The sequence below is a fragment of the Calidris pugnax genome, unplaced genomic scaffold, assembly GCF_001431845.1.
Source record: "Calidris pugnax isolate Ruff unplaced genomic scaffold, ASM143184v1 scaffold93, whole genome shotgun sequence".
Lineage (NCBI taxonomy): Eukaryota > Metazoa > Chordata > Aves > Charadriiformes > Scolopacidae > Calidris > Calidris pugnax.
The window spans coordinates 1-6,416 of record NW_015090807.1 but is presented as its reverse complement, the minus strand read 5'-3'; positions in this window follow the sequence as shown (position 1 = coordinate 6,416).

Genomic DNA, 6,416 nt, shown 5'->3' with positions numbered 1-6,416 from the left:
GGCAGAAGACTGCAGTTCTGACAGGAGGAAGTGCTAGCCTTCAGCATTAAGGTCCCTTCTAGCTGCTTCACGAGGAGTTCTTTTCAATAACTGGGCAATAAACAATTTAAAAATCCCCAAAACAATAAATGAAGAAAATAATAGTAAAAATGCTTTCTTCCTACCTTATTTGACTGCATCTGGACTCCTCTGTCCCCTTCTGGTTTTCCCAGTCCGGGAAAGGCACTGACGTGTGGGGTGTGGGCCCAGCCTTCGAGACGGTGAGGCGCCAGGGCTCACAGGGGAAAATGGCGGGAACTGCCTCTGGTCATGAGGGGGGTGAGTACTGCTCAATGGCACTGCGTCCCGATGGAGATTGGTGACAAGTGGTGTCCCTTGGGGGTCTGTATTGTGACCAATACTGTTTAATATCTTCATCAGTGACCTAGCCAGTGGAATTGAGTGCAGCCTCAGCAAATTTGCAGTGGTGTGGCTGACACACCTGAGGGATGGGGTGCCATTCAGAGGGACCTGGACAACCTTGAGGAGTGGGCCCATGTTAACCTCATGAGGTTCAACAAGGTCAAGTGCAAGGTCCTGTACCTGGTTTGGTGAAACCCCTGGTATCAATACAGGTTGAGGGATGAAGGGATTGAGAGCGGCCATGCCGAGAAGGACTTGGGGGTACTTAATGGACAAAAAGCAGGACATGAGCTGGCAATGTGCGCTCACAGCCCAGAAGGCCAACTGTATTCTGGGCTGCATCAAAAGAAGCATGGCCAGCAGTTTGAGGGAGGTAACTCTGCTCTTCTGTTACACTCTGATGAGACTCCACCTGGAGTACTGTGTCCAGCTCTGGAGTCCTCAGTACAGGAAAGACATGGACTTGTTGGAGTGAGTCCAGAGGAAGGCCACAAAAATGATCAGGGGGATGGAACACCTCTCCTATGAGGATAGGCTGAGAGAGCTGGGGTTGTAGAGCCTGGAAAAGAGAAGGCTCCAGGGAGACCTTGTTGCAGCCTTTCAGTACTTAGAAGAGGCTTATAAGAAAGAGGAGACAAACTTTTTAGCAGGGCTTGTTGTGGGTTGCCCAGAGAGCTGGTAGATGCGCCATCCCTGGAAACGTTCAAGGTCAGGTTGGATGGGGCTCTGAGCAACCTGATCTAGTTGAAGATGTCCCTGCTTATTGCAGGGGGGTTGGACTAGTTGACATTTAAAGGTTCTTTCCAACCCGAACCATTCTATGATAAATGATGGTTCTATGAGTCTACGATTGTAGAAACTGGCCTGAAAGATTTTAGCTCTAAAACTTAAATACGACCCAAAAATCTGCTGACAAGAGTGGTTGGGATTTGTTGTCATTCCTTCTTGGATGGCATGAAGCATGAAAGCTGAGAGTGGTTTGCAGCTGAGTATTATCCTGAACTTGGGGCATCTTGGGATACTTCAAGTCATAAGAGAATAGTCAGGAGCATGCAAAGTGTGCACTGTAGTCTGGTAAACTCAACACCTTTGGGACTCAGTCAGCTGAGGTGGGGCAGACAAGGCCTCGTGGCTGGTCCAAATAATTTGGAAGAAATTACTACTCCATTGCAAATCTCTCCTTTGTGTTTTGGGTTTTTTACCCTTCTTTTCTATTTACCAAATTCACTGAGGTCACTGCTTTTAAAGCAGATTTGTCTTAGTATAATGAATTAGTACTACATTTGCTTGTTGGTATGTTTAAAGGAGTCTGATTTATAGTAACCGAAGGATCATCTGATTCTAAACCTGGATAGCTTAAAAATAGATGTGGATGACTGATTCTATTGTAGCATTATAATGTCCAAACATATTAGCTCAAGAAAGGACAAATAACCTAAAATGTTGACTGTGTCTTGTAAAACTGTCTTGGTGATGATGTCTTTTTCAGTGCAAGCTTACTTCAGCTTAATGTTCTGTGCTCTAGAAAGCAAAGATGTTCAAGATGACAAACTTATTTAATAGCAGGTATTGTTGTGTTAGCTCTGCCTAGGAAGAGTCAAACATGGCAAAAATGTTCACCAGCAGTCCTGCAAAATTTGTTTTGCAAACTAGATGTACAGTCAACATCTAAAGTCTCCCAGAAAGATTATCCACAATAAAAATTATCTCACTAGATTGCAAACACCTTTTGCTGGAACATAGGCCTTAGGATTTTGAAGATGGTCCATTGTATCTTCATAGATGGCTTAAAAAGGCAACCAAAAGAAATCAGAATAAAACTGAAATACTGTATAAAAGTTTCATGAAGCAAAATGAGGATATAAAGGAGAGTTTTGAAATATGGTAATTCTTCTAAACCTTCATTTAAGTGCTTGCTAGCTGCTTTGAAAATTCTGGAGTTAGCAAAGGAGACATAGCCATTAAGCTAAGAACAAAGCTGTGTTATTTCTATTCATGTTCCTATAAATAGCATGCCCACACTACAGTACACTAAAAGGTTTAGGACTTAAATGAGCCACAAAATGTTAGTAAATTTACCTTGAGTTGTACTTTTTAAAGACTCCTTTATAGTATTAATTATGCAGATACAATAGTAATGGTTTGTAAGGCAATATATGGTTGCTAATTACTTATTAAAAATCTCATTTTGGGGAAAATACTGTCTAATATGAGCCAGGACTTTTAGAACATAAATAGTAATTTCTTACTTTTTTTTTAAAAAAAACTCAAGACTTTGTCTACTAAATGCATTATATCTGTAGAAGCTCAAAAATAAGTTAAAAGGCTGTTGAAAAACTACCCAATTAATGAGAGATAAATAAAAACAATGTTTTGGAAAATGGGCCATGTTTGTTGGTGAGAGAAGTGACTGAGGAGAGACTGGAAGTAAGCTTGTCTTAAAATTTCCTGCACATAGCATCTGCTTAAGCACAAAAATTTTCCTTTGCTGAATTTTGCAAGAATTTCTTCAGCTACCCTAGCTCCTGCTCTTAATAGCCAGCAGTGTTATGTTACCAGAGCTTGCAACCGTTACATTAATATCCTGTGACACTATGTGTATTTAAAAGATGGAGTACATTGTTAACTGGAAATGTTGCTTAGCAGTTTCTCTCAAAGGACAGATTTTTGCTTCAAGTTATTGTACAGTTGTAAGAAAGTTAACTGAAAGTTAAGAACTAGCAAGGAGAGTAAATTTTCTACCTACACTCTAGTGGCTTTCATGCTTTTTAAATTATTTATACCCCATGAATATTCCAATGCAAGTAAAGCCTGCTTATGAGGATACGGATGGGAAAGATGGATGTTAGAAGTAAGAAGATTTTATACACCGTTTCCTGATTATAATTATTCAGAGGACAATGTTTTTTTTATAGAAGAGGTCTTAATGAAGACTTTAAAGCTAAGCCAAATAAGCAAAAATTATGATGGAGGTAATAATCAGGTGGCAAGCATATCCTGTCATCTTCCTTTTTCTGTAAAAAATAATATAAAGAAGTTTGAAAATGTGATCAGGATGTCTGGCCCGACCTTTTTCAACAGTACCGTTGACAAAGTGTCTATCAAGAGTGTTTGTTTACTGTGGAAATAATTTGCAAAAACAAATCATCAAAAAAAACCCCACGATAATGTTTTTGCTGGATATGCTACAAGTTCACTCTAGCTGCCTTTGTATTGAACTCGGGACGGATACAGTTTATCTTATCAGCCACTTCTTTCTTTCTGGGTCAGAGCCCACCATCTGAAATGCAGCCGTGCAACTCCCGTGGTGTGTGACATGGGCTCATCAGGGGAGAATGAATGGTGGGAAATGTCACCCCTCCGAGGTGGCTGAGGAAAAGGGGAGTCAAGGGAGCTGAGCTCTTGCTGCTGTAAGGTACTGTTTGGGCATTTAAAATTAGCGGTAGTCTAGATTTTTAGAATTCCCAAATGATATGTTCTGTGTGAGCAAAGTATCAGGTGCTTCCTGTATTTCATTTTGCACTGATTTTAAGGACTAAAACTGCTGTGAATAATGTCATATAAAACAAACCCGTTTCTTTAGCTTTAAAAATCTTGTGACTTTAAATCCATGTTTGAGACCCAGCTTATGCATATGAGTTTTTTCAATCCTATGACAGATATGGACTGCAAATACTGCTCCCTGGTGCTAGCATCCTGACTGACAAATCTTTCTTTGAATCCTGTTGTTTTACCCATGTGGTACAATTTGCAACGTGGAAGTTTAAAATCAAGGATGCTTCAAGTTGCTGGGTTTTGGTTTTGTTTTGCTTTCTCCCTGGTAAGAAAACCCATTGCAGGATTTCTGAAATCTGCAGAGGATCTTTGTTCTCTGCTCTTGCTGGCCCTGTGGAGCACAATGCCTTCTAGGGGGAGTTGGTTAGTGCTTCCATGAGAGAAAGAAGCTGCTGTCTTGGACAAAAATGAAGCATGTGCATTAAGCTAATGTTTCTAAGAAGTAAAGAAAAAAATGCATTAAATTCCAATAAAGTTTGCAACTGTAAAAATTGATTTTTTTTTCATCTGCCAAGTTCTTCAGCTCTGTCTAGGCACCTGTGCGCTTGTCCCAGCACCATTCAATATGCTGTATGTTTTCTTGTTATATACTGAGTAAAGAAAAAGAAGAAAATGTGTGAAAGTTAGCTTTGCTTAAAGTAAGAGATTGGATTGGATGAACTCCAAAGGGTCCCTTTCAACATTAACATTATTCTGTGACTTTTGCTGTTGATTGGATACATTAACTGGAAGAAATGCTGGCTGTAATAATCTGTGTGTCTGCAGGCTTTCCATAGCATTTCAGGGACTACTTATATGTTTTTTGAGAGGCATCTATCAACAAGCAAAAATTTCTTACCAGGGCCTTTTACCCACCAATTCAAAACACTTCTTTGAGAATTCCAAAGCCAGTTCAAAACAAATTCAAACCAGTTCTGTCACAGATCATCTTCTCAGACCATTAGCTTTCTTAATCATAGGCTTCTATACAGAACTCTGCAGCTCTGTCTCTAGTGTGTTTGTACTAGAGACATTTGTACTGCATTTTGATCATCCATTCATCAGCCATATAGGTTTGGAAAAAAGGCTGTTTAAAAATTGTGTCCTTTGTTTAGGGAGAGAATCAGGAATGCAGCTTTTTGCATTAGTCTGCACTGTTTTAATTTCTCTGTCAGTTGAGTCTGGAAGCGTTGTCATCAGCAGTTGTTTGTGCAAGATAGTCCTCTTCTTCTCAAGCTGCTCTGTGATGCAAAGGCTCTGCTTAGGGAGATTCGCTGGTAAGAAGTGTGCTGTGAAGCCAGCTCCCTTTTCATGCTGTGCATAAGATTGTGTGCTTCATCTAATGCCTCGTCCTAATGACTGTCTGAGCGAGGCTGCTGTGGTCAGCCCTTTGGGAATCCTTCAGTAGGAATGTCTGGTCACGATTTCCGGAGCTGGAGCTACTCTATGATACTGCAGCAGCACATAGTAATCACTGATGTTTACACGATGCTACCAGCACTCTGAAAGTAGTATTCCTTGGTGTTAAAACAAAAAAAAAAAGGGAGAAAGAGAAATAACCAACAGAAAGACGAAGAACAGGTAATATCTGCGGAGTAGATCTTGTTTGGCAGTTGGAAAGCAAAATTTAAAAATATCTGAGAGTCTGAAAAAACAGATAATGCTATAAAATAATTAGGTTAGACGAAAGTAATACCACGTTTGAAATCTCTTGGAACTCCCAGAGGTAGCAAGTGCTCCTTTATGTATTTATGATTATATAAAGACTGTACTTCAATGTTTTATGGTGGCTTTTTTTTGTTAGTTATGCTTCTTTCTTTGGGAGATACACAAATAGAAAAAATATTGTAAGCAGCATCGTGATTTTGTACTAGATAAGCAGTTTAGTACTATAGGCAAGAGCAAGAAAGAACACAGATAAAATAACTTATGTTTTAACAGTTAGTTACTTCCTGTCAATTTTTCCAGGCTGCACTGAGAGTCAAGGAAGACCATTCAGTTATAATCTTTGGGAAGCAGCTCCTATCTCAGAGAAAGACATCTAATTGGTATCTGACACTCTTCTGAGAGGAAGAAAGAAATTAGCACCAGTGAAACACTGATTGCATATATCTTCACCACATGGCAGTTTGGGATGTGCAACATTTCATAAAGGTATCCAGATACACGATCAAATTAGAAAAAAAAAGTGTTTAATTTCTGAGTTTGTGTATAGTGATTCTGAAAAAGCAAAGAATTTGTGAATTAAGTTTAGGATTAAGTGATGGCTTGTTTCTGGTTCTGAAATCCCCGTGCCTTAAGTGATAAAAAACAATAGCCAATTGTAGATTCAAAAACATTTTTAAAAACTTTTTTTGACTGTAATTCACAGGGTTTTTTCTAATTTTTTCAGCGTCAAGTTTTTATTAAACTTAAAATCTACAAGGAACAAACTTTCAAGGAAAGTTATGTTTATTTAGAATCACTAGGTTTTAGATTAT